The sequence below is a fragment of the Giraffa tippelskirchi genome, chromosome 9 (assembly GCF_054371585.1).
Source record: "Giraffa tippelskirchi isolate mGirTip1 chromosome 9, T2T-mGirTip1v1.2.pri, whole genome shotgun sequence".
Classification (NCBI taxonomy): Eukaryota; Metazoa; Chordata; class Mammalia; order Artiodactyla; family Giraffidae; genus Giraffa; species Giraffa tippelskirchi.
In genome coordinates this window covers 35,037,397-35,065,328 of record NC_137283.1, presented here as the reverse complement: position 1 = coordinate 35,065,328, position 27,932 = coordinate 35,037,397, and the positions used below count along the sequence as shown (strand labels likewise).

The following is a 27,932-nucleotide window of genomic DNA, read 5'->3' as shown; positions in this document are numbered from 1 at the left end:
GTCTGGGAGTTAGCAGTGAGAGGCTATCAACTTAAGAGAAGTAAAAATGGCTTGACACAGCCGGCAAAACACAGCAGTTAATTTTTTTCTAAGATACAATTAACTTATTGCTCCCCTTCTAAGTAAGGTATACCAGAGACCAGCAGAGGCTTCTCTCTCTCTCTTTTAATCTCAGTCATTATATAAATGGCTCTTCCAAAATAAATCAACATCACTCTTGAATCACCTTATCATAAAGATAGCATACTTCCTTTTTTAAGGTCACATGAGTCTATTTCCTGTATGAGAGATTGTTCTGGGAATTTCATTGATAATCAATTAAATCCTAGCAACCTATTTACCCCAGAATCCTCTTACCAGAAGCCTTTCTCAACCATGATGAATATTACAGTTCAACATTTGAGAACAGTTCATTTTGGGCTGTTTGTGATGGAAAAGGAGGATGAGAATCATTTTCAAGGGCTTTTCTCGTGACATTTATTCCTCCGCTTGGCAGGAGAACACGTCAGCTCTCTTAGACTGCAGCTGCGTGGACGTCCCTCCTGACGGCTGTGCCAGGGGACTGCGTGCTCAGTCCTCAGAGGGGTCATCAGTCTCATCTGAGAGCTGGACTGGAGCCATCAGTGGGCAAGAAACAGAGTGTTCCCTTCCTGATTCTCATAGAAGAGAAAGAAAAATAAAGATTAATGGAGGAAGTGTAGGAGAGGCAAGGGTATTGAGAAAAATGCCCCCAAACTTAGAAATAAGCCAAAAATTTACCATGGGCTTTTTTAAAGCCATGCTCACTGTTCTACTGAGCCCACCTAAGGGTCATTTGTTGCTCCAGGGCTGCACTGATCAATTATAATAGCCACTAGCCATAGACTCAGGTTGAAAGTCAAACCTGAATTAAAATTAAATGAAATTCAAAGTTAGTTCTTTGGTCACTCTAAGTGAAGTGAAGTCACTTAGTCGTGTCCGACTCTTTGCAACCCCATGGACTGTAGCCTACCAGGCTCCTCCGTCCATGGGATTTTCCAGGCAAGAGTACTGGAGTGTGTTGCCATTTCCTGCTCCAGGGATCTTCCCGACCCAGGGATCAAAACCGGGTCTCCTGCATTGTGGGCAGACGCTTTTACTGTCTGAGCCACCAGGGAAGCCTTGGTCACCACATTTCAAATGTTCAGTGGAGACATAAGGCTAGAGGGTACCATATTAGACAGCTCAGATAAAGAATATTTTCATCATGGCAGATCTGTTGGACAGCTGTTCTAAGGGAAGGTAATATTGCCTTAAAAGTTACTGTTAATTAGAGTTGAGACTCTGTAAAGTTAGATGTCCATTGACAGATGACAGATAAATTTTAAAACAGCTTTTGTTTCCTAGAGATGCAAATAATTTTGTCCGGAATAACAAATAACTGTACAAGCTATGGTTTTATTACTCTGAAGAAAATTAATGTTTATTTCTAAATTTGCAATCCTGTTCCAGCATTTTTTAATTGACTAAATATATATCATTTTTCTTATATTCTCCCTTAGATCAACTCTGTCATCCTGCTCTGTATCTTGTTACTGACTTAGAGAAACCCTTGACATTTATTCACTATACATTTGAAAGTATTATATTTCTAACTTTTAAATTGTACTCTGACAAGGGGATTGAATAGATGCACTCAGTAAGATTTTGATTTAAACAAGGTCTAAGTTAAATATGGGGCATATTGTTCTCTTGGCAAAATTTATGTAAATGCATCTCAACTTTTCCAACAATGCAGCAGGATAGCATAGAGATTAAGAGTCTAGGCTTAGCACTTCCCAGATGGTACAGTGGATAAGGATCCACCTGCTAACACAGGGGACATGGGTTTGACCTCTGGTCAGGGAAAGATTCCACATGCCCCGGAGCAACTAAGTATGTGTGCCACAACTACTGAAACCTGTGTGCCTAGAGCCTGTGCTCTGCAATAAGAGAAGCCATCACAATGACATGCCTGTATACCACAACGAAGAGTAGCCCCTGCTCTCTGCAACCAGAGAAAGCCCACATGCAACAACAAAGATCTCGTGCAACCAAAAATAAAATAAATAAATTCTTTTTTTTTAAGTGTGACCAGTCAGCATCACTGTGAGTTAAAAAAAAAAAAAAGTCTAGGCTTAGAAGATCTTGGTTAAGGTCCACAGAAGTCACTGCCAAGATAATAAACAAGAAGGAAGTAGAAAGAAAATAGAAGTGAAAAGGTTGAGGAAGATGGAAACTTTCTCCCTTTTACTTTGTCTAATACTACATGGTTGGATTTTTTTTTTTATTAATGAGCTCATAGAACTATATAATTAAAAATAAAACAAGCAGCAGTAGAATACACAGGGACTCAAGTTAGTATTTAATATTAAGTCAGCATTCTGCTACATACTAGCTGTGTGACCTAGGGAAAATTACTCAGCTTCTCTGATCCTCTGTTTCCTCATCTATAAAATGAAAGTCATAAAATGTAGATCATAGGGCTGGCATAATGATTAAATTCTGGTACACAGTAAGGACTCCAGTAAATGTTAACTGTTTATTGTTGTCAAGCCTGGGATACCTAGAAGCATTTCATACAGTTAACAGTAGAAAATGCATCATTTAAGGCTGGCTCTCATGTGATGTTGAAATTCATATGAATTCTACATTTTTATCCATGATTCATTTCTTTTTAATTTGAACATAATTTCCTCTCACGTTCTTCCAGAAAAGATGTTTCACATTTATCTTGACTTCTTTTTCTTGGTAAGCTCAGCTTTTGATCAGGATTACATCTGTGACAGATAATGGGCTATGGGTTCAATTTTCCCAAACACTACTAGGAAAAGCTCTTACACCTAATTTTAGTTGACTGTGAAGAATTAAGAGTGTCAGACAAAATACACACACTCTCACAGAAGCACACATATACCACCAACATCAACACCAATACCACCCAAGCAATGCCTGAACATGACCCAACAACTTAGCAGAGCTTTTAGTATGGACAATTATTTTTAGTAAAAGAAAGGAGGAAAGAACAAAGATTCAATGTATGACACAGTCACACCAACCTCCTTCTATTCCCTGGCCCAAACCCTATCCTAACTTCTTTCTTTTCCTCTTCCTTCTGAGAGAAGGCATACATACATTTGAAGCAATTTACCTGTTAGAATAGAGAGGACCCCAGAGAGGGTCATAAGCAAATTCAGGCACAAAGAGTCAATCATAAGAGGTCAAAACCTGAAGATTCCCAGAGTCTTCCTGGGAGCTTTGAAACCCGTCCCCAACTCCCACCCCCAGGAAGACATAACCCAGGTTCCCGACCATGGTGTGGGATGTCATTTGTGTGCCTCTGGATACCTCAGAGAGAAGTAAGGAGGGGAGGATAGACAGATATGAAGTCTTTTGATCCCATGACAATTAATGGTAAAGATATTTATAGCAGGTATTAAGTGAAGAGAAGTTTTTGTGAAAATAATCTCTTTACCCACATTTACCCAGTGCCCTTAAGGGATCATTTAATATTACTTTCATTAATAAAAGTAATATTTAATATTATTACTTAAAGGAGCACTTTCTTTGTACTTAAATAGACTTTGGCCTTAGTGCCTATTAACTGTTTCTGCCTTCTGTAGCCTATTATTTCAAAAATAACTGTACAGTCTCTACTTCTATAATTCTTCATATATGGTGCTTAGCATAGTATGTGGGAACATGGAAAGCATTTAATAAGTGCTGGATCTCACTGTTATTACTACTGATCCAACACTGAGGTCATTATAAGGAGATCAATTTCTAGTATTTTTTTAGGCTTACTGAGTAAAAGCTATCTGTGTAATTTATCAGGATCCTAGCAATAAACAGGATGCACTATCACCCCTAAAGTTGGTGTGGGCTTGATGAAACAAGAAGTGGTGAGGCACCCAGAAACTAGCAAACCTAAGTAGTCATTACCATTCCTATGGACTGAATGTTATAATCCCCCAAAATTCCTGTGTTGAAACCTGAACCCCCCATGTGATTGTATGAGGAGGTAACTGCATCATGTGTGTGGAATCCTCATGAATGAGATTAGTGCCTTTCTAAGAAGAGAAAGGTTCCTTAAAAAACTAAAAATAGACTTGCCATATGATCCAGCAACTTCACTCCTAGGCATATACACAGAGAAATCACAATTTGAAAAGATACACGCACCCCAGTGTTCACTGCAGCACCATTTACAACAGCCAAGACATGGAAGCAACCTGAATGTCCACCGACAGAGGAATGGATAAAGGAGATATGGTACGTATTTACAGTGGACTATTACTCAGCCATGAGAAAGAATGAAATAATGTGACTTGCAGCAACATGGATGGACCCAGAGATTGTCAAACTGAGTGAAGTAAGTCAGAGAAAGACAAATATCATGATATCACTCGTATATGGAATGTAAAAAATGGTACAAATAAACCTATTTACAAAACAGATATAGGAAACAAAGATATAGAGTCTATATAGAGATATATAGAGAGAGATAGAGTCATAGATAGAGGAAACAAGCTTATGGTTACCAAGGAGTAAGGGAAAGGAGGGATGAATTGGGAGATCGGGATTGACATATACACACTACTATATATAAAATACTGAGAAGGCAATGGCACCCCACTCTAGTACTCTTGCCTGGAAAATCCCATGGATGGAGGAGCCTGGCGGGCTGCAGTCCATGGGGTCGCTAAGTGTCGGACACGACTGAGCGACTTCACTTTCACTTTTCACTTTCATGCATTGGAGAAGGAAATGGCAACCCACTCGTGTTCTTGCCTGGAGAATCCCGGGATGGGGGACACTGGTGGGCTGCCATCTATGGGGTCGCACAGAGTCAGACACGACTGAAGCGACTTAGCAGCAGCAGCAGCATATATAAAATAGATAGCTAATAAGAACCTACAGTATAGCACAGGAAACTCTAGTCAATACTCTGTAATGCCTTACATGGGAAGTGAAGTGAAGTCGCTCAGTCGTGTCCAACTCTTTGCAACCCCATGGACTGTAGCCTACCAGGCTCCTCCATTCATGGGATTTTCTAGGCAAGAATACTGGAGTGGGTTGCCAGTTCCTTTTCCAGAGGATCTTCCCCACCCAGGGATCGAACCTGGGTTTCCCACATTGTAGGCAGACGCTTTACTGTCTGAGCCACCAGGGAATTCGACCTTCATGGGAATAGAATCTGAAAAAGGGTGGATATATTTATATGTATAGCCGATTCACTTGGCTGTATAGCAGAAATTAAGACAACATTGAAAATCAACTCTACTCCAATAAAAATTAATTGAAAAAAAAGAAGAGAAAAGGGATCTTGCTTTTCTTTCGGTTCTTGGCCATGTGAAGATACAATGAGAAGAGAATCATCTGCAAACTAGGAAGTGCTCCTTCATCAGACACCAGTGTGGCCAGTGCCTTGATGCATATCTTTCGAGCCTCCAGAAAATAAATGTTTGTTGTTTAGGCCATCCAGTCTATGGCAATATTTTATGATAGCCCCAAGTTTAGACAATCATCCCATGAGCTAAAGAGGTAAAAGGTAACCTTAGGCATGGCCAGAGGGGAGCTGACAAAACAGTAAAGGAGGAGAGCAGAGATAACCCGACTTCGTTCTTTCCTGCCCTCGGTTTTCCTGTCAGTATTATTCTACAGTTAAACCCAGCCTGAAGCTAGCTGGCCAAGGAGCCCCAGATGAAACCTACAAGGCTGTGCCGCAGAGATGGGCAAACAATAACTGTGTGGGAATACACAGAGAATAACTATGTTTTAAGAATCTGGTTCTTCAATATATGGTTCATCTGTCTATTCACTCCTGATCTTTAAACTTCACTCTGTATAGGAGACCTCATCCTGGCCTTTTGTCCCTTGTTCTGGCAACCTCCTTCCCTTCATTAGTAAATGCTGCCATTGAAGCAACAACCTAAGCAAGTCAGAGGACACACAGAGACAACTTGTGCTACTTAATTTCAAAGCTCCAGCTCTTTGAACAGCATTAAAGTCTGTTTCTCATAGAAGGCAAATTAGTTAATTTCAAATGTGCTCTGTGAATATCAACAGACCACCCAAACGTTTACTTATTTTAAGCCATCCTCCTAGTAGGTTAAAAGACTCCATTTGCTTTGAGAGAAAGAAGGGGTGGGCATTCATGCATATAAATTGTCTAAATAAAGGGCCAGTTCCATATTAAAGCAACATTAATCATTCATTTAGCAAAGGAGAAAAATTTACCTATGATGGAAAACCCCTAGGGTGACATTCTTCTCTACAAAATTGCTTCTAAGCCAAATAACATCTCAAATACTCCTCTTTTTCAAACTCTCTTTCTGGAAATAAGAAAAGGCAATGGAAAGAAAAACAACTCAGTGCTTTATAGTCACACCATGTCTTCGAGGTTGGGATATGCAAGTTCTCTTGGACCAGAAGGTCAGATCCAGAATTCTGGAGCTAAAGAACTGTGCATGGAAAAACCCCTGGCCTCAACCTCTCTAATAAAGGCCAAACTTTGGAAAAAGTCAGTGGGGTCTGTTCCAGGCCTGAGATTTCAGGACCTGGCAGAAGAGAACCCCCCAAGGAGGTTGGCTAACAACCTGGCTGAGTTTCCAAGTTCCCTTTTCTCTCTGTTTCTGGAAGGAGAACAATCATTGTCCAAACTCAACTCTGTCATCCAGGAAGAGAAAAGTCTACTGTTGTTCTGACTGGAACACTTCAGATTTTCAATAGGCAACTGAAACCACATTCCTGGGACTGGAGAAAGAAGTGTATCCAAAGACCACATTTTTATTTGCGAGAGAATAAGCACCTTGTTCACTTAATCAGAGCCAAGTCAGGGATCTGGACCTCTCCCGTATTACTGGTCTGAAAATAAAAAAAAACTGGGCTTTCTTTCCCCCTCAAAATACTATGGAATCATAGCAATGGCCTTAAAGAATTTTTAATAAATGGAAAAGTTTGAAAGGTAGCCTAGCTTAGGAAGTCCTACATGTGAACATGACTTTGCTGAGGGTACAGGGTTAAAATTTTCAGAGTAGCAGCTTTCTATCTGTACTCACCAAAGGAGACTTGGGGAGACCCACTAACCTAAAGTGATCTTCCCTGTTACTTTCTTGAGTGATATGATGTTCAGCCGTTAGAAGATTTATTTATTTATTTTGGATGTTTCAACTGTCTTGCTTTCAACAAGACCCATATTCAAGCAAATGGTATAAGAAAAGATGCTTTTGGAACTGTTAGGATCCTTGACAGTTTGGGGAAAGACAGAACGGAGGAGTAAGGTGTTCCAGTGGCTTGAAAAGAGGGAGTTGAAAGATGCTAAACTGTGTGGATCACAATAAACTGTGGAAAATTCTGAAAGAGATGGGAATACCAGACCATCTGACCTGTCTCTTGAGAAACCTGTATGCAGGTCAGGAAGCAACAGTTAGAACTGGACATGGAACAACAGACTGGTTCCAAATAGGAAAAGGAGTACGTCAAGGCTGTATATTGTCACCCTGCTTATTTAACTTATATGCAGAGTACATCATGAGAAACACTGGGCTGGAAGAAACACAAGCTGGAATCAAGATTGCCGGGAGAAATATCAATAACCTCAGATATGCGGATGACACCACCCTTATGGCAGAAAGTGAAGAAGAACTAAAGAGCCTCTTGATGAAGGTGAAAGAGGAGAGTAAAAAAGTTGGCTTAAAGCTCAACGTTCAGAAAACTAAGATCATGGCATCTGGTCCCATCACTTCATGGGAAATAAATGGAGAAACAGTGGAAACAGTGTCAGACTTTATTTTTTGGGGCTCCAGAATCACTGCTGATGGTGACTGCAGCCATGAAATTAAAAGACGCTTACTCCTTGGAAGGAAGGTTATGGCCAACCTAGATAGCATATTTAAAAGCAGAGACATTACTTTGCCAACAAAAGTCCATCTAGTCAAGGCTATGGTTTTTCCAGTGGTCATGTATGGATGTGAGAGCTGGACGGTGAAGAAAGCTGAGCGCTGAAGAATTGATGCTTTTGAACTGTGGTGTTGGAGAAGACTCTTGAGAGTCCCTTGGAATGCAAAGAGATCCAATCAATCCATCCTAAAAGAGATCAATCCTGGGAGTTCATTGGATGGTCTGATGTTGAAGCTGAAACTCCAATACTTTGGCCACCTCATGCGATGGGTTGACTCATTGGAAAAGACCCTAATGCTGGGTAGGATTGGGGGCGGGAGGAGAAGGGGACGACAGAGGATAAGATGGTTGGATGGCATCACCGACTCGATGGACATGGGTTTGGGTAGACTCCGGGAGTTGGTGATGGACAGGGAGGCCTGGCGTGCTGCAATTCATGGGGTTGCAAAGAGTCGGACACGACTGAGCGACTGAACTGAACTGAAACATACTTGTACCTACTTCATAACTTTTCTGAAGGCTCATCAGCACATTACACATTTCTTTTGAAAGAGAAAGGCTTACGGTTCAGAACATCCCTCTTATTGGCTATGTGGCCTTTGGTAACTCTCTTAAAGTTTCTAATCCTCAGTTTCACCATCCAGAAAATGGGATAAAAAATTTGTACTTTATGAAAACTTTGTAAGGATGACAGGAGATAATTTAAAGTTACTAACATGGTGCTTAGCGTAGAGTAGATGTTCAGTATGATGATGATGTGATTATGACAATTCCATCTGCTTTCTGCAAACAGATAAATAAGAAAGGACATTTAAACATGTACAGAGTAAAGAAAAATAAGGAAGGAGCAGATGGTTGGAACACTTCAATGGCAGCTGGATCACTGTTTCTCTCTTGCACTACTCCTGTCCCTTGCTGGGAAAAGGGAGGCTTTATAAAGAAACTGCCATTGCTTTCTGCAGAGCTCATCCACTCAGAGGAGAGAGAGAAACAGAGGGGAAACCATAAATAGATGCAGCTGTCTGATTCTTCAGGTCCGTCCCTGGGAGAATATTTACTTAGCTCCAAGGAAACAGTTTTATTTGGCAGATTATGGTTTTACAATTTCTTGCATCTGAATGCTAACATTTCCTCTCCCCAACTAACATCTTTTTAAACGTGAATAACATAGGCTTGTAGATAAAATTTTCTGGGGCTACAGGTCTGCCTGAAACATAACTAGCCTGATGTAAGCCCAGTCTCACACGACATTGCCTCATGTAGCGATAATAGTCCGGGAAGGAACTGGGAATGGAACAAAACAAAAAGTAGTCGATTTGGGATCAAATTGAGGCATGCAGGATTTAGTCTGATGTTAATCCTAATTTGCCCAGCAACAGGATTTGCAATGGAAAGAAAATTATATACATAGTGGTCAGGTCCTCATGAAGAGGGCTTGAAAGCCACTCTCCTCTTTTTCTGTGCTAAAAACCATTTCCAGGACATACTTTCTTTGTATATTGATCAGATGGCTTGAGTTTTTTGGGAGCACTTCTAGCGTCTTAAAAAAGGAGAAAAGGAGACCACTTTACTCCTCTCACACCCAAGTCATTAGTATTAATATAGCATCTCCTTAACCCTTAAAAGTGTCACAATTTCAGTAATAATATGTGTGACCACCATGTTTTTAGAAGAGTCATCATCAGACAGAGTGCTTGAGAAACCATATGACTCCCCTATATTTGTTTAGGTAAAGGTTATGTTGCTTTAACAAAGAGACCCCCTCAAATACTGTGGTTTAAAAAATACAGAGCTTATTTTCTTTCTCATCTAATAGTTCTGGGATGATTTGTCCAGCCTGGCAGTTTCTTTTCTCCACAGGATCATCCAGAAACCAAAAACTTCCTTCCATATGGCTGTGCTGCCATCTCTTAGGGGGTCTCTATATTTGAATCGACACAGGAAGAGGGAGAATGAAGGAGAGCATACCCGAAGGCAGAGGGCTGAGAACTAAATGTAGCACACATCATTTCTGCTCCCATTTCTCTTGGCAAGAACCTAATTACACCCATGCCTAGTGTTTTACCCTAAGCTCCTTTGAAAGCAAAGCCTGGGGCAAAAGGTGTTGTGTTCTTTTATTAGGAAGTGCAATGCGGAGGAACAAAAGTGAGGAAAAATGGATCACAGTAAGGAAGAAGTGAAAGCAAATTTGAGGGGGCACTACTGAGCTGGTGAACACTTGGTATCAGGTTATCATGGGATTATATTTTGGGGAGGCCATGAGAAGTACTGGAGAAGAATTTATGTCTATTTCCTATTGGGAAGGTTTGGAGGCATTAAATCCCCTGAAGTTTTAAATTGAGCATCTTTTCTTTCTTCCTTTTTTTCCTTCCAATTATCCATCCATCCATCCATTTAACACAGTTCTACAGTGCTCATTCTATGAGTTTGGTTCACTGAACACAGTTGTATAAACACTGCTATAAAGATAATAGCTCATCGTCTCCAAAGGCTCCATTTTACCCATATGTAGGACTACCCACCTCTCACTTCAGCCCCTAGTCTTGTTCTGTTGCTGTGTTTTGTTTTCTGCAGGATGTCATATAAATGGAATTATACTGTATGTGGCCTTTTGATTCTGTCTTCTTTCACTTAACATGTGTTTTGTCTTTTTTTCATTTTCAGTCTATTGCTTGCATTGTTGCTGGTGTTTTGGTGTCATATACATATATTTTTTAAAACTGAAGTATAGTTCATTTACAGTGTTGTGTTAGTTTCAGGTGTACAGTCCAGTGATTCAGTTATATATATGTGTGTTTGTACATTTTTCTAAAACTGAAAGCATGGAACTTACACATAAATGTGTATTAATCATAATAGCCAAAAATTAAAACAATCTAAATATTTATCAACTGATGAATGGGTAAGTAAAATGGTATATATATCAATACAATAGACTATTATTCAGGAATAAAAAGGAAAAGGGTACTGATACACGCAACATCGTGAATGAAGCTTGAAAATACGCTGGCCTAAAGATGCCAGTAACAGAAAGTCAAATATTGTTTGACTCCATTTATATGAAATGTCCAGAATAGGCAGATCTCTAGAGGCACAAAGTTGATTCTCTAAGACTGAGAGAACGGAGATTTGGTGGAGGATGACAACTAAATGGTGCCAGTTTTTTTGGTGAGGGGGTGGGCACATACTACAATGTTCTAAAAGTGACTGAAGTGATGGACACACAACGCTGTGAATATAATAAAACTGTTACATTATATACTTAAAAAAAATAATGTGTTTGATGCTCACCCATGTTGTTCCCTGTATCAGCTTTTTTATTGCTGAGTAGTATTCCATAGTACAAATGTGGCACAGTTTGATGATTCATTCATCAGTCAGAAGACATGTGGCTTGTCTCCAGTTTTGGATATGTATGAATAAATCTGCTTTAAATATTCATACACATGTTTTTGCATAAACAGGTTTTCATTTCTCTTGTAAACCCCACAACAATATTTTGAGTTAGATATTAATATTCCAGAGATACAGGTGAAAAAACTGGACTAAGCAAAACTAAATTTAAGTGTCACACAGAAACTGGAGTGACGGAAAATGAATTTGACCCCAAATGTCTCAGTTCATGGTCTTTGAGAAAAATGTATATAAACAATTACATTACACATAAGCACACACATGTACAATAAGTTATATAATAGAAAAATCAGTGCCAATTAAATATAACAGAATCTGAGAAACGTGGATCTAATGCTTTCCCCTAAGTTATCATAGGACTCTCTAGGTTGAGCCTAAAATTCTGATCTTAAAGCATGAGCTGGTATTTTCTAAGTAGGCAGATGGTGGAAGGGTTAGAAAGCCAAGTGTTGCAGGGACAACGACTTTGGTCAGTTTTTTTTCTGCTGACTCCCAAGTATCTGAAGCTATATCTTACATATAGAAGGCATTCAATAAGTAGTTCTTGAATGAATGAATGGATTTCAGGCAAAGGGCATTGCATGGAAGGGCAGGGCACCTGGTTTGCACCGAGCCTTGTTGTCTGGTACATGACCTCCCCCCTTCAGGCGTGAGAGACATTTTCCAGCTGCTTCTCATGGAAGCCTTTGCCGAAATCTTGACATGACTTTCAAAATTCCAGCTATCCCATGGCCACACCCTGTCCACTGAGCCCTGGGAGTCAAGAATCCTTATCTCTAACAAGCCCCTTTCAACAAGCCAGCCTTTGACCTCTATGAGCTGCCCCAGGGAGCAAAGAAAACAGAGGTGGGTAACTCAGGAGCAAGTTATCTGCCAGTTTCTGTTTCTTGTCTCTAAACCACCAGCTCAGGGTCTGGCCAAAGAAGGCCAGCCCAGGGAGTGGCAGGCCCCAGGGGAAGAAAAAAGAAAGACAAGCTACTGTTGCACAAGTTGGCGAAAGGAATGGGGAGGGGAGGCATTTAGGCAGCTGTGCTGGGTATCAGGAAGGCAGGTGGAGAGGCTGCGGTCCTTTCCTTACTACAAAAGTGCTACTTGCTATTACAAAGACTGTTCTTGCTGTCTGTGCACGTACTCAGTCTTGTCTGACTCTTTGCAACCCCATGGAATGTAGCCCACCAGGCTCCTCGGTCCATAGGATTTCCTAGGCAAGAACACTGGAGTAGGTTGCCATTTCCTTCTCCAGGAGATATTCCTCACCTGGGGATTGAACCCACATCTCTTAGGTTTCCTGCATTGGCAGGCAGATCCTTTACTACTAGTGCCATCTGGGAAACCATTGAGAATGTTAAACCACTAGAAATCAAAAGTCTTAAATGATCCCCACCCCCACACTGAAAGTCACAGTTAACACATCAGCAGAGATACTTGTCTCCTAAGGGTGCACTTGGGCATGCAAGTTCACATGGAATGAGAACTGTAACATGCCTTCTCACATAATGGAACATTAGGAACATTTTGTCACCATCAGTAACTGTCAACCAATTCATTTTAAATAGCTGCATTTTGTTCAGAAATTGACTTGACCAATTGTCAGGATACGTTTTAATTATTGTTTTCAGGAAAAAAAAAAAAGTACTGGTATATGGTGCTTAAGACAACAGGCTTTAGTGTGGGTTATGGGTTTCAGTCTCATTTTCTGGCATTTTGTAGCTTGCATAACCTTGAGCAAGGGTCTTAATTACGTTGCCTCATCAATAAAATGAGGATGCTTATAGTACCTGCTCAAAGGTCTCTAGCAAGGAGCCAGTGAGATGATTCACATGAAATACTTGGCATGGTGCCTGCCACAGAGGAAATCCTTCCATATACATAGCTATAATTATGAGTATAAAAATACAAACAATACAGAAATATACGAAATTAAAAAAATCCCCTGCAATCCTACTACCTAGAGATAACTGATGCTATCTGTGTCTTATTACACTTGGGCTGTTTACAAACTACACATTGCAGGCATCTGTCTGTCCCTGGCAAGTACCATTGCCCTGTAGTCTATATAATCTTTTTTTATGGCTGCAGCACGTTTCACTGATGCAAATATGCCAGGGTGTAGTCTTGATAGAGAAGAAAATAAATAAAGCCCAGAACACAAGTACTGGGTTATATGCCTGGCCAAATCTTCATGGTGCACATTTTCTAACGTCAGCTAAGAATAATCTTGCCACCAACTCAGCTCTGCCGAGTCAGGAAGGATCTGCGATCTGTGTCCCAATTTCCTAATCGGAGCTGACCTTGATTGTTCCAGGACATCACCCTTCACCTGCATACTCTGCTATTTGGCACTCAGACGAATGAAAATGGGAAACAGTCAAAGTCCCTTGGTTGTTCCTGCTGACTCAGCAAGTAGGGGCCCAGGGAGGGTTCAGGGCAGTTTGGCCAAGCAGGCACTCAGGCTCCACTGATATTCACAGCTTCCTGGGGGCCAGATGGGGTGCCGGCTTGTTTACACTGCATCCAGACCAAACAGCTGGGGAAACTGTAACCCTTTTCATTTTCTCTGCTGCCTTAAAGAGAAATCTGATTTTAATGCACAATGCAGTTTCTTTTTCTCATTCTTTGTTTCTCTCGCCTTTTTTTCCTGCTGTCTTCTTCTTCTCCTTCCCCCCTTCTCCTTCCCTTTCCTGTTCCTCCCTTCCCTCTCTCTCTCTCTTTTCTGCTTTCTCCTCTTTTCTAACTTCCATAACATAGTACTTTGCGGGGAAAGTTTAAAAAGAAATAAATCTTTTATTTTCTGAACCAGAGGATTTTTCCCCCCAAAGATTTATTTTCAACTGAAAGAAGTGGAGAAATAAATAGGCCAAAAGCCTCTTTCTTATCCAGGCCAAATGTCCGTGGAAAGTACTGAAAAGGTTGAACTTCACGCTGACCTTAGTAAATACATTTTAGGAAAAAGCAGATTGGAGTGTGGTTTCTCCCCATGCCCATGCCTCTCGGGTTCTCAGTCCCAGTCCCACACTTTGGAGTATCCACTCCTACAACCAAAGGACAGGAAGTGGCTCTGAAGACAGAGGTGGCTAATGCTAGCTGTATGTCATCTGAAATTTGACAACTGTCAGTCTTGCTGTCTCTTAGGAGTCATTGAGCAATATACTGCATGCAATGAAGACTCAGCCTACAACTGCAACCCTCATAGTAAATAAATCTCTATTTATTTACTAGGAAGATAGTATGGAGTCGTAATTAAAAGCACCAGTCCCAACTCTGCTATTTACATACTATGTATCTTCAAGAATAGGACAGCTTCTCCAAGCCTCTGTTGCCCCATCTCTGAAAACAGGAATAACCATGGCATCCATCTAAAGAGGCTGTGTGTTCAAAGGCTTAGCCCAGCACCTTTCTTGGGTAATGTACAGTCACTGGTAGTTATTATGGATAATTCAGTTAGGCTTGCACCCAACTCATCAAATTATCATCTAGCCCAGGCTTTCCACAACAAAAAACATATATTTGTTAATCAAATGTTCCTGTTGGAATCAAAGTATGTGGTACCTGGAGTACTTTACGGATCAATCAAAAACAACTGAAAGAGAAAATAAAGTTAGGCCAACGTGACTTCAACTTCCTTAGACTCTCAGCCATTGATGGCTAAGCTGTCTTTTCTGAATGTCCGTAAAGGGTGTGTTTTAATGATTGGGTTCTGAACGCCACATCCATTGCCTTCTAGCTTTTAGAACCCACATTTTTCTCATTTTTGAAAACTGGAATAACATTATTACTGTCTCCAATTCCCTGGCCTTGATCCCAGTCTCTGATTTCTTTAAGATTGCGGACAGTGGTTTTGTAATCACATCTGCAAGTCCTATATTCTAGAATCTAATCCAACTTGAACTCATTAAGTATCTGGCTTCCCTTTTATTATCTGTTGTGCTATCTTAGGCTTCACTTTTTTTCCTTAAAATTGCGCATGCAATGTGTATAAAATACATGTTTGTGGCTGAAAATTTTTAAAACATGGTTAAGCAAAATGATGAGGCCAGAGATCATTGGTCATCCTACCACAAGGAGATAATACTGCTTCTTGATTTGGTATAACAACTTCTAGTATTTTCTACTATTTTCTTGTGTAGAAACAGAATCATGAGCTACTGGATAAATAAAGCATGAAGATGTCCCAATATACTTTTTTTCCTACAACGTTATACTTAATGTTTGCATAAGGCTTCAGTGCAGGGATGTGAAGTCATCTTTACTAAGCTCAGTCCCTTTGAGCACTTTGACTTTTCAACTGTTTGCTCCATTATCAAGGTTACACTCATGACTTTGGTAAAAGGAGCTGGTGCTTAATAAATAGCCTCTGATATCCTTAAGCCAGGAGGCTTCAGAGTAACCAGAACCTAGGCTTCAGAGTTAGAGTTGCGGTTTCCTGATGCTTCTCATCCCCCTGCTGGATGGCTGACCTCAAGCAAATCACCCATTCCTCTGGGAGTCAGACGCCATTCTGAGAATTCTCTTTTGCTAAAGCTGTGACAGACAGTGGCTCCCAGAATGGGTTCTTGTGAAGGTTAAATATGACCCTAATGCCTACAGCACAGTGCTTGGTTCTTATGGAATATCTGAGAAAAGGTAGCTGCAGTTGTTACTATCATTTTTGTCATAAGACCATGTACGGTACAAGGTCTATATACTCTGAAAGTAAAGACGTTATTAGGATTCAGTGATTTCCTTAATTCTGGAATTTATGTGTTGAACTCAATGCAATGAAAGGAATCTGTTGTTGTTTAATCGCTTAGTTGTGTCCAGCTGTTTGCGACCTCATGGATGTAGCCCCACGGTGGCTCCTCGGTCCATGGGATTTCCCAGGCAAGAATACTGGAGTGGGTTGCCATTTCCTTCTCCAAGGGATCTTCCCTACCCAGGGATCGAACCCACCTCTCCTGCAATGGTAGGCGGATTCATCGCTGCTGAGTCACATGGGAAGCCCCGTGCCATCCAATGTGTGCAGTGCTGTGCTCAGTTGCTCAGTCATGGACTGCAGCCTACCATAAATAACATCAGCATGAGGACTGACGTGAAGACATTCAGTTTAGATGTTACAGTCAGTTCTGCTGTGATATGACATATAAGATCTTAAAAGTCATCACGCAATGCAAAGTAGTATGAGAAATACCACAAGACTTGTGGGAAACGGGCTTACAGCAGGCTCTCTCAGTTACTCATAAAATCCTGAAATCTAGTGTAATTTTGCCTCTCTCCCCAGGGAACACTTGGCAATGTCTACATTTTTTTTTTTTCTTTTTGTCACAACTGGGAGGGTCTGAGCAGAATAGGAGGTGGTGCTACTGGCGTCTAGTGGTCAAGGGCAGGGTTGTTGTTAAGTGCCCTTCCCTGCACAGGACAACCCCTACTGCACAAAATGATCCAGTGCTAAATGCCAATAGTAACAAGGTTGAGAAACTCTGGGTTAGAGGGCACAACACTCAAAACACTTGTCAGCAACACATTAAAAAAGAAAAAGAATAGGAGTCCAATAAAAAGAGAAATGTTGTTATACCCATGTTAAATGATTAAGAACTACATAAATAACTGCAATAAATATTATACTGTGCCCTGGCGTTGCCTGTGGAAACGGGTGTTGGAATGGTTTCAGTCTGTGAACATTTGTGATGCAGTAGAAGCAGAGTTATCTGAAACAGAATGGAAATTCTAGCACCAGATATAGATGGGGTGTGGCTCATATCATGTACTTTGAACCAAAGTACGAAGTAGCTGGTGGATGTCTGAGAAAATGTATGTATCTGTGTTTTGTGGATTCCCATACAGCCCAGTTCAGCTTGTAACAGTTTTCTATGCTCTTCAAGTGTTTTGTTGGGGCGAAATCATGCATAGGGGCTTCCTTGGTGGCTCAGATGGTAAAGAATCTGCTTATAATGCGGGAGACCTCTGTTTGATCCCTGGATCTGGAAAATTCCCCTGGAGAAGGGCATGGCTACCCACTTCAGTATTCTTGCCTGGAGAATTCCATGGACAGAGGAAGCTGTTGGGCTACAGTCCGTAGCGCCACAAAGAGTTGGACATGACTGAGCGATGAACACTTTCACTTTCAAATCATGCATAAGCTCACATGAAATTTGACAGTACCTAAATTATTCCCTAATATATCAATGGCACTGAAACAAATACATGTGTTCAAAACATGCCTTATAGCAGAACTGTCTATACTTGCATATTTTCTGAACTGACTTGACTAAAACTATACTTCACAGCAACAATTATTCTTGAAAGTGCAACAGACTTCATTATCAAAGAGACCTTCAACCAACAGAAATTATCAGACAAAAACGTTCCAGAGAAGCCCTATTTAAATAAGATCCTTTTCCATGCCACTGTATAGTGTAAGATTTTTCCATGACTGAGCAAGTGGCCTATACTATTTATAAGAGTCTATTTAAAATTCTGAATAATGCTGAAATATTTAAGGGTGAAATTATATGATATGAGGAATTTGCTTCAAAATAATCCCAGGTGGCGACAGAGAGTGGTGGGGCTAAGAGGAAATAGGAATGATCACGAGTTCATAAATGAAAGAAGATGGGAACATGGGGCTTGGTTATAATTTCTCTACTTTTGTGTAATAAAAGTAAAAGAAGAATAATTAATTTAAAAATTATGTCTAAGCAGTGCCTTTGCAAGCAGGTGCTTATAAAGATGGATTTTAAGTGGTGATTTTAAAATGGCTGTTTTTGAACATAAAGGTTCATGTGTAGCTACTGCAATGAAACATCGCCTTAAAAAGACGGGCTGTACTGAAGGTTTTAAAGCATGCTTTCTTTCCACAGTTTCCAAAGGACTGGCTCTTGTAAGTAGAGTATGATGATTAGTAAAATCAGGTGTCAAAAGGAGAAAATTAACACTCAAGCCAAGGTCAGTGACCAGGGCCTATCTCTCAGAGGGCTGTTTCACAAGCTGAGAGCATCAGAAGCCCTTGCAGTGGAGGTGACACTGCCTGCCAGGGACCTGAGCAGATTTGCTCCATGGGGAGTGACAGTGAGCAGTGTATCGTGGTGGTTAAGTGCATGGGTGGGCCTTAGAGTCTAATCTCACCGGGGAGGCAATTCCAAGGGACCTTGGGCAAATTAATCTAATCACTCAGAAATGTTGCTTCCCCTCAAGTCTGTGACAGCTGGATTCTCTTTGTAAAGAAAAAAAGAGCAAGATTTTAAAAAACAACATAATAAAGGCACATTAGAATAGATTTGCAGAAACCCCTGAGCAACTGTGTGTTACTCTTTGTAGCGTCAGATAAAAACCAGAAATATTTTCCCCTGAAAAATGCAGACATGAATTCACAAAATCATTTGCATCCATGTCTGGGGAGTCACAGAGCCCTTAACATCCATCCAGGGCACTGGGTTAAGGACCTGGATGACAGCTGTGCCCACCTTCAGTCTAGAGGTCGAGGGGTGGAGACAGGTTAGGTTTGTCCCTGTAACTGCAGATGTCCCTCCTGACCTATTTCTCCTATTTGAACTGTTTCCTCCATTCTCCAAATTTACCCAATTCTTCCCAGTCCTTCACTTTCAGGAAGCCTTTCTCAGCCAGTGCTATCTACAGACCTCACAGTAATTTATCAGTGCTGCTATTTTGGTCCTTAATCATATACTCTCTAAGGATGCTTGTCTCCAGATACCTGTATCTCCATATGTGCCTATTGCCTGTATGACTAGATTGTGAGCAACACCATTTATCACATTTCCTGGTGGATCCTTCCAGAACAAACCTTGCAGAAAACTAACAAACAGACATGTGGTTTGAAATGAAAGATTTGTTGATGAATGCATCAATCTTTTACTCCTTTCCCTAATAGTTTAAACTTAGCGCACTCTGCTCCTTCTGTCTGAAGTCCCCTTTCCCCCAGACTCCCTAGCAAATTCCCATTTATGTTTTGAATCTCAGCCCAGAATCTGAGGAGAAGTTCTCTGTCCCCCATTTTCTATCTTTCTTGCTTCCCTCCTCCTTCCCGATTTTGTGGATAGCCTCTGCAGAGACCTCTGTCATGTACCTACCTGCAGTGCATTGTACAGCATTGATTCCCCATAGGTGGTCTACCCGCCACTGAGAATATGTGAGGTGCACTGTGTGTGTGGTACATGGAGGAACAGGTTCATCTGCTCTTGCATTTATTTTAATGTGCATTTGTAACAGTGTAACTAATACATCAGACCCATGATTTCACAATGTCTTGGTCAGGATGGAAAAGGCAGTTGTTCTTTTAACATAGGCATCTTCCTTCCTAGGAGGCAGCTCCAGGAAGACAGGGACGGGACCTGTAAACCAGCTCCCCGCCTCCCAGAGTTGAGGCTCAGGCACATTGGCTGAATCAAATCATGCAGAACTGAATTTTAAAATTCTGTTTCAGAAAAAAAGATAAAAATTCTGTCCCAGTATCATCTTTGCCCTCCTTCAAACACAATTTTGTCTACTCGCTGAAACAGAGGGAAAGCAGGAAGAAGGAAAATCATAGCTCCTCTTCCTCCACCACATCCCTAAGTGGTTGTAATAGACAATTCCAGAAGCCTATCCCAATCTAATCCCATCAGATGCCTTTGCTTGCTTCTGTCATCGTCCCGAGTGTTCTAGACAGCACGAGAGCCTGCTTAGGCATGTGCAAAGAGCCTTCACTGCCTTTAACACAATCAACCAAGGGCTCTCAGAGTCTCTTCACCACGAGGAGTAGTTTTACCCACCCAGACATTTACTAACTTCAGTGAATAAGGAGCTAGCTAACTGGGTTTTTCTAAAGGAAATCAACCTTGATTATTCATTGGAAGGACTGATGCTGAAGCTGAAGTTCCAATACTTTGGCCACCTGATGCGAAGAGCCGACTCATGAGGCAGGAGGAGGAGGCGGCAGAGGATGACATGGTTGGATGGCATCACCAGCTCAATGGGACACACATTTGAGCAAGCTCCAGGAGATGGTGAAGGACAGGAAAGCCTGGAGTGCTGCAATCCATGGGGTCGCAAAGAGTCAGACATGGCTGAGAGACTGAACAACAACAGGGTTCCTGAAAGAGAGGAAAAGCAAAACTCCAAAATTGCCCAGAAGGAAAACTGAGTCAACCAGCACCTGCCAGAAAAGACTGGAGGGTGGAAATGGAGGAGGAGGGGCATTACACAGGGCTCTTCCCCAGGGAGGCTGCTAAGACTTCCCAATTCTGAAGGTCTTTGTGTAAGAGGTGAGGGCGTGTGGTGGACCCAGGGGGTTGTGGCTGGCTGGAGAACAAAGAAAGGAAAAGGGAAAGGCAAAGGTGCTTCCACTTTTCAAGGTGACTTAGTTGAACGAATCCAAAATTGAATTGGCTCTAATCACTGGTGATTCATTTTGAGAAAAAGCACAAAGGGGCTCTTTCCCCTCCTTTCCACCCCCAGTTTCCGCTTTAGGGATTTCCCAGGCTAAGAGGGCAGCCCAGTTTGAGTCACTGAGTTTAAGGAACCAAGAAATGATAACATGAAACATATCAACTAGCCTCCTAAGGACTGTTAACCCTGTGTTTACAAGAATTCTTTTAGCAATAATTTATTTACAATCAAATTTAAACTCTTATAAATCTATTTACTGTGGGACTCCCGAGGTCTGTCTTTCTTTTTTCCTTTTGCACTATATCTTCCAATTTTGAATGATCAGAGGTCCACCAAGAAAAAAATGGCAAACTGAAATTCTAATGACTTATGTCTGCTGTTCATTACCAGGTACAAGGAGTGGCTCTTCATGAGGAGCAGCTAAGTATTTTAACAGAGCTATTTCATTGGAGCATTGATATAATTTCATTTCTATTTGACTGAGAATAACAGTTATCATTTTTGAGTGCCTAGTGTATCCTAGGCACTTAACATACATCATTTCCTTTATTTCACAAAAGAATCCAATGAGATAAGTAACATTTCCTTGCTTGTTTTCGTGCTGTGGTGTCCTACTCTTTTGCAACCCCATGGACAGCAGTCCACCAGGCTCCTCTGTCCATGGGATTTTCCAGGCAAGAATACTGGAGCAGGTTGCTATTTCCTTCTCCACAGGATCTTCCCAACCTGGGGATCTTCCCAACCCAGGGATCAAACCTGCATCTCCGGAATCTTGTGCACTGCATGTGGATTCTTTACCTGCTGAGCCATCATGGAAGCCCTTATTGAGCTGTTAAGAAAACTAAGACCTAGAAGAACTAAGTTACTGGCCCACAGTTCAGTTCAGTTCAGTCGCTCAGTCGTGTCCGACTCTTTGCGACTCCATGAATCGCAGCATGCCAGGCCTCCCTGTCCATCACCAGCTCCAGGAGTTTACCCAAACCCATGTCCATCGACTCGGTGATGCCATCCAACCATCTCATCCTCTGTCGTCCCCTTCTCCTCCTGCCCCTAATCCTTCCCAGCATTAGGGTCTTTTCCAATGAGTTAACTCTTTGCATCAGGTGGCCAAAGTATTGGAGTTTCAGCTTCAACATCAGTCCTTCCAATGAACACCCAGGACTGATCTCCTTTACGATGGATTGTTTGGATCTCCTTGCAGTCCAAGGGACTCTCAAGAGTCTTCTCCAACACCACAGTTCAAAAGCATCCATTCTTCGGCGCTCAGCTTTCTTCACCATCCAACTCTCACATCCATACATGACCACTGGAAAAACCATAGCCTTGACTAGACGGACCTTTGTTGGCAAAGTAATGTCTCTGCTTTTAAATATGCTATCTAGGTTGGTCATAACCTTCCTTCCAAGGAGTAAGCGTCTTTTAATTTCATGGCTGCAATCACCATCAGCAGTGATTTTGCAGCCCCCCAAAATAAAGTCTGACTGGCCCACAACCACTCAGGTAATTAGAGGCAGAGCCAAGATATGGATCTCAAGTTTTATCTCTTCCAAATTATAGGTCTTTGTACTTCCCTTATTGCTGTTCAATAAACTCTATAAAGAAAGGGCTTAAGGGAAGCAAAAAAGGAATGGGATTTAGTAGTCAAGGAAAATGTGAAAGTCACTTAGTTGTGTCCAACTCTTTGCAACCCCATGAACTATACATGAACTATGAACTTCTCCAGGCCAGAATACTGGAGTGAGTAGCCTTTCCCTTCTTTAGGGGATCTTCCCAACCTAGGGATCGAACCCAGGTCTCCCACATTGCAGGCAGATTCTTTACCAGATTCTTTATTCTTTACCAGCCACAAGGGAAGCCCAAGAATACTGGAGCAGGTAGCCTATCCCTTCTCCAGTGGATCTTCCTGACCCAGGAATCAAATCCAGGTCTCCTGCATTGCAAGTGGATTCTTTACCAGCTGAGCCACAAGGGAAGCCCAAGAATACTGGAAGGAAAATATGACTTATTACAAATATCCATAACATATGACATATCTTTTGCTATGAAATAACCGAACAACCTCACTTTTTCCTTCACACATGCTGGTCACCCTCCATGAGTCTCCTTGGGCATGTGCCCTCATGTCCCTTGTTCTTCCCCCAATTTGATGTCCTCAAACCACACTGACATCACAATATTTATTTTATTAATGGTTGGGAAGATGAGGAATGACCATTTATGGAACATTTCTTATTACACTATTTAACTCCTGGTATTTGTGAGTGCCAAGGGCACAGTGTTCAACAGGCACTAGTACCCAGGAGCATCTGAGATTCTGAAAAGAAATTTCATTATGATTGTGGCATCTCTGCAATTTCCAATTCTAGAAGTATCTTCTCTTACTGTGAAATAATTGAAAAGCCAGAGTCAGTACAATGGAAAGAGGACAAAACAGCTAGCATCTCTGAGAGGAGCAGAAGATAAGAGAGAGAGTAAAGGAAAAGCCAGTCTTCTAGGCCCAAAGTTTGCGACTCTGCTATAGTCAGACCTTGTCACTCTGATGTGCCATCTCGAATGTTCCTACCATTACATTATTTTTATTTTCTGAGTATTGGTTTCAGTGCTTAATGATAATCCATAGGGTACCATCTTCCCCGAAACAACCTCCTTATTCATGGACTGTCTGAAATTGATTGTTCAACTTAGAAGTGATAAAAATAAAGCACAAGGGATCCATGTTTCTTCATTACCAGAGAGGAGGATAACTCATAGTGCTGGGCCCTGAGAATGTCTTCTCACAAGTTTATGTCATGTTCACCCCAGAATTCTGTTTAGGAACTTTCAACTTTCAACATTGTAATGTGCTGCCATGCAAGCACTTCAAGCCCTCCTTATCCCCAGACCAAATATCATGGTAAGAACTGCCCTTTGATGATATTGTCCAGACCCTCTTCAGCCCACTCACACACTCTGCAGCATGCTTGCAGACTGCTAGAAAAACTGGAGCTGGGCAGGCTTATTAAAAAAAAAAAAAAAAAAAACTTACTTCTGCCTTAAAGATCCCATTCACTCAGCATGCTCTCCCTGGGGGGTTGTGCATTCTTTGGATCCCCCAATGTTCCAAACAGAGTTCAATAGCTGGTGTTTGAATCAAATAGAATCAAGGTAGGAAGGGCATGCACTCTTATCATTTCTGTTTACAGAAACCAAAACCAATAGGTCAAAATAATTTGCCTGTTGTTACAAACCTAACTGAACATAAACAGGCAGGCCGGCCATTTAACACTTAAATAAGGAGTGTTTCAGTGGTTGTCAGAGATATATTTTCAGAGGATGAATAAAGTTGAATGTTACTAAGGTATCAAGAGTAGCAAATGAAAGGGAATGGGGGTAGGGAAAGGGGTTGGTGACATGAAGGATCTATGGAAAGATCTCTTGAAGTCATGGGCTCTGTGGCCATGGAAGTGAAAACTCTTTTTGCCACAGTCAACTGAATGTAAGCTTTTAAGAGTGGGCATACACTGTTGTTAACTAGAGAACGTCTTTACCTCGGTGTCCTCATTTCTTAAAAGTACAAATAATACCACTACCTCACAAAGTTAGATAAGAAATGAGATAATCTAGATCAGAGCTTCTCAAAAGAGGCAGTATGAAAATCTGGGGCTGCATAATTCCTTGCTGGGGGTGCAGGTGAGGCTGTCTTGTGCATTGTGGGATATTTAGCAGCATCCCTGGCCCCCCAGCAGATGCTAGTACAATACCCCATACCCGCAGACCTAACAATCAGAAATGTCTCCATTGCCAAAGGTCCCATGGGAGGCAAAATTGCTTCTGTGAGAACCACAGATCTAGATAAAGGCCTCAGTATAGTGGTAGGTATACAGCAAGTATTTAATCCTTCTTACTATAATTATTGATTCCCCATCTGCTCCTTCTTCCTTTCCAAGATGTCTTTTCTTTGACTTTGTCCAAATAACTCCATGTCTTCTCCTCCATCACTTGTTTTCAAAAACCACCTTCTGAGGAAGGAACCGATAAACTCACGTACATTTTAATCTGTGTACGGCACCCTAAGTCAAGGACACTGCCTTACATGGATTAAATTTAGACAACAGTGATCTGGGTGAAGCACACATTCTAGGGAAAATTTCTTCCTAACCTCTCAGAGGACAGTCTATCCAAATTGTATCTTGTCTACTTGTAAGATGTGAATGAATGGTTCTCAAAGTGTGTTCTCTGAAACACCAGTTCTAAGAGGATGGGAGTGTTATATATAGTAAGGAGGTTCTTTGGTAAAATGAATTTGAGAAATTCTGAGTCAACCAAAACTAAACAAGTCTCTTTACTTCTCAGGCCTTCTCAGAACTTTTAAGATGCTACCAGGCACCAAGATTTCTCATGAAGGGCATATAGATTGTATATTTTCACAAACTCATTTTTATATAGCACTAATTTTTGTAGGTCAAGGGTCAGCAAACTACAGCCCACAGGCCAAATCTGGCCTATTGCATATTTTTGTAAATAAAATTTTATGAGAACACAGTCGCACACATTCATTTATATATTATGGCTGCTTTTACACTACACAGTAATTTGAGTAGTGACAGATACCCTATGGCCTAAAAGGTCGAAATCCTTCACTATCTGTTGTTTGAAAGAAAATGTTTGTCAACTCCTATTACAGACTGAATAGTCTGTGAGATACATGCTAGGAAACACTGCTTAGAGAACCTCAGTGTCAGATGACTTTAAAGGCCACCGAGCCCACTTGGGGGAGTGTGCTTTCACCATGACCAGGTCCTTCAACATCACCTGGGGAGTTTGTTTAAAATGCTGAAGCCTGGGACCCTGTCCTGACCCACTGAATCAGAGTATCCAGAGGGAAGACCCAAGGACTGGTATTTCACCAAATCACCCGTCAATTCTTATGCACAACCAACTTGGGTATCCTTGACTTCATCTAACTGTTAATCTAGTACCTGAATCTCCGCATGTAGACCCTGGCCATCTTCAAACCTCCATAATGGGGGACTCACCACTTCTCAAACAATCAATCTTACTCTTAGTCTGGAATAATTATCAGAAAGTTCTATATGTTGAACACAAATATGCCTTCTAGGAGTGGCTCCCTGTTGGCTTTCACTTCCCTTCCAATCTCACTCATTGCCAGATGAGGAATGTATTTAATCAGGAAGGCAGAAAGGACAGCTACCCCAAACAATCTACATTTTCTTCCTCTCTAGATTTAGTATTCTTCAGGAAGTCTCCTCTGGCCTCTCTAGACCTAATTAAGCACATCCTACCCTGAACTCTCAAAGCATACTGCAGCTTCCCTTGCATGTGCATTCTCCACATTTCTGTAATTCAGTATTGTAGGGACAGGCACAGACATTTGACAAAGCCAAATAAACCTGAAGTTATGTCCCAGCCAGTCGCTTTCTCTTGGTGAGCCCTTGGGCAACGTACTTTCTCTTGGGCCTTCATCTTCTTATCTGTAGAAAGGGAATGATAACAGTACCTACCCGGGGAGAATTCTGAGACTATCACAGGTGCAGGGCTTAGCTCAGAGCTGGTTCCCAGTAAGTGTTTCATTAGTGTCAGCAAGGAAGGGAGGAGGATGCTATGTACCTCCCCTCTCTCCCACCCCGGGTGCTGAACTTCTCCAGGGGCTGGATCATCTATAACTTATCTTGCCTTGAACCCCTAGTGTCCATCATACAATAAATGCCTAAAAAGAAAAGATTTACTAAAGAGATGACTAAGTAATGAAAAAGCGAAGATAAAACAGTGGTCAAGAGCAATGGGACTGGAAGATCATCCACCCAGTTTTGAATCCCTTCACCACCTGTTGCTTCATATGTGGTCCTGAGGAAAGACCTTCATTTCTCCAAACTTTAGTTTACTCCTGGGTAAAATGGAGTGGAGTCCCTCCTTGGGTGGTTGGGAATATTAAGTTAGATAATGCAGGCAAAGCACTTAGCACATAACAAAAGCTCAATAAGTGCTGCTGCTGCTAAGTCACTTCAGTCGTGTCCGACTCTGTGCGATTCCATAGATGGCAGCCCACCAGGCTCCTCCGTCCCTGGGATTCTCCAGGCAAGAATACTGGAGTGGCTTGCCATTTTCTTCTCCAATGCATGAAAGTGAAAGTGAAGTTGCTCAGTCGTGTCTGACTCTTAGCGACCCCATGGACTGCAGCCTACCAGGCTCCTCCGTCCATGTGATTTTCCAGGCAAGAGTACTGGAGTAGGTCACCAGTGCCTTCTCCCAATAAGTGCTAAAATAACATAATAATTATTGTGATTATTACTACTATTTTCATTATTATTAATAGTATCCCTCAGAGAAGGCAATGGCAGCCCACTCCAGTACTCTTGCCTGGAAAATTCCATGGACGGAGGAGCCTGATAGGCTGCAGTCCATAGGGTTGCTAAGAGGTGGACACGACTGAGCGCCTTCACTTTCACTTTTCACTTTCATGCATTGGAGAAGGAAATGGCAACCCACTCCAGTGTTCTTGCCTGGAGAATCCCAGGGACAGGGGAGCCTGGTGGGCTGCTGTCTATGGGGTCACACAGAGTCGGACACGATTGAAGCGACTTAGCAGCAGCAGCAGCAATATGCCCCAGTGGTTGCTAGGGTAAGAGGCTTGCCTGGAAAAGATGTCATTGCTCATGGAGAAGTCTTATCTCTGTTTGTTTGTTTTCTACTTTCTACCCTTAGATCCTTTGGGAGACAGATAGCCAAGGAGACAGTTTGAAGTTGGGACTGGGCTAATGGAGGCCCATGCAAATCCATCTGAGAATTACACACACAGTAAATCCTGTGGCTGCAAAGCTATGCACAGTTAACATTTCCCTCAAAGCCATAAACCAGACACCACTCCTCCCCCCAGTATGTTAGGAGCAGGTTTAATTAAACTCCTAAACAAGGACACAGCAGTACCCAAAGGAGATGGAGGAATGTCTTATGTCTAGACCAAATAAAGGAGAAACCATAAACACCAGGGCTCTGAGACATCAACATTTACACTCAGAAGGCTCTTCTTACTGCTAACCTGACTCTTTAATCCCTCGGAGATCTGCCCTTGACTACCTCCCTCTGAGCTGAGACAATTGGTCAAATAAGCTCACCTGCTTATAGAGAGGTCAGATAAGTTGAATGCTGAGTGTCTTACTTTCTATGAGCTGGACATTGTGCAAGGTCCTGGGGGCAAAAGGCACAATTCTTTCCCTTATGGTGCATGGAAACCCCCACCAGGGAATTTGCATCCATAAACA

The 27,932-nt window shown here is 41.7% G+C and overlaps 1 protein-coding gene across 2 annotated transcripts in view; it reads left to right on the top strand.

Annotated features, from left to right (window-relative positions):
- LOC145519792 (uncharacterized) overlaps positions 1-27,932 on the top strand; it is a 256,509-nt gene that overhangs the window by 221,700 nt on the left and 6,877 nt on the right. The window lies entirely within an intron of this gene.